Raw genomic sequence first — 1,019 nt, 5'->3', positions numbered from 1 at the left:
AGGCCCCGCCGCCGGCCGCGGAGCCGCCCCCGGGGCCGCCCTCGGCGGGGCGGAGCGGGGCGGGCGGCCCCGAGGGCGGGGAGGGCGCCATGACGGGGAGCGGGCAGGGCCGCGCCCTGAGGGCCCTGCGGCACCCCCGAGTGTCAGGGCCGGGTTCACGCAAATCCGGTTTCGTACTAAACCCGGCGGGGGTATCACAGCCGTGCGGGCCCCCACGCGGAGAGGGGGCCGCAGGAGCCCCGCGGGAGGGAACCGACGGGGCCCGCACGAGCTGTGGTGTGGCCGTGGCATCATGGAGATGGAGAGCCCAAGAGTCGGGGCTATGCGACCCCCAAGCCATCCAACAAGACTGTGGCCCCACCAAGTGGGTCTCTGTTGGCCCCAAGCTTTGTTTTCAGGAAAGCAGTGTGCCCTGCTCAGAGGGGAAGGGGGCTCGGCTGGCTCAGCTCCCCTGGGGCCGGCACCCAGCCGAGGTCTCTGCCCACCAAAGCCTCGCACCAGCTCACGAGGGGACGGCCAGTGGGGCCACAGGGGTGCCAGCATGGTCTTCCCCTCAGCAAGTGCCATAGCTGTCTTGCCCCCAGGCACTGGCTGTCTGACAGGAACTACAGTGACTAACCCTACAAAAAAAAAAAAAAAGAAAAGAAAAGAAAATCTGTTATTTTTTACCCCTCGTTTAGCAGCCTGGACAGGCCCATTAAGTGTCAGAACAAGAAGCAGCAGCAGCAGAGGAAGGGAATGAGAGACACTGGTCAGGATCACCTCACTGTCAGCTCAGCCATGGTCTGAGAAAGTGCAGATGTCTGGATGTGAGTGGGCAGCAAGATAAAGGAATAAGCAACAGGCACCAGAGCAGCGTCATACCAGGCCCCTTGTGGGCAGCACATCAGAGAAGCGCTTTAAGGGAAGCTCTGGAGGAGACAGCGGGGTTTCTGCATTGCAGGGCCGCAGGCACGGCTGGGGGAGGGCGATGGGGAGCAGGACCACAGGCAGGAGGAGGGCGAGCCTGGAGAGCACTG

This window comes from Anser anser (assembly GCF_964211835.1).
Source record: "Anser anser genome assembly, chromosome: 21".
In the NCBI taxonomy this organism is placed as follows: domain Eukaryota; kingdom Metazoa; phylum Chordata; class Aves; order Anseriformes; family Anatidae; genus Anser; species Anser anser.
The sequence above is the reverse complement of the archived record's forward strand: the minus strand, read 5'-3'. Positions refer to the sequence as shown.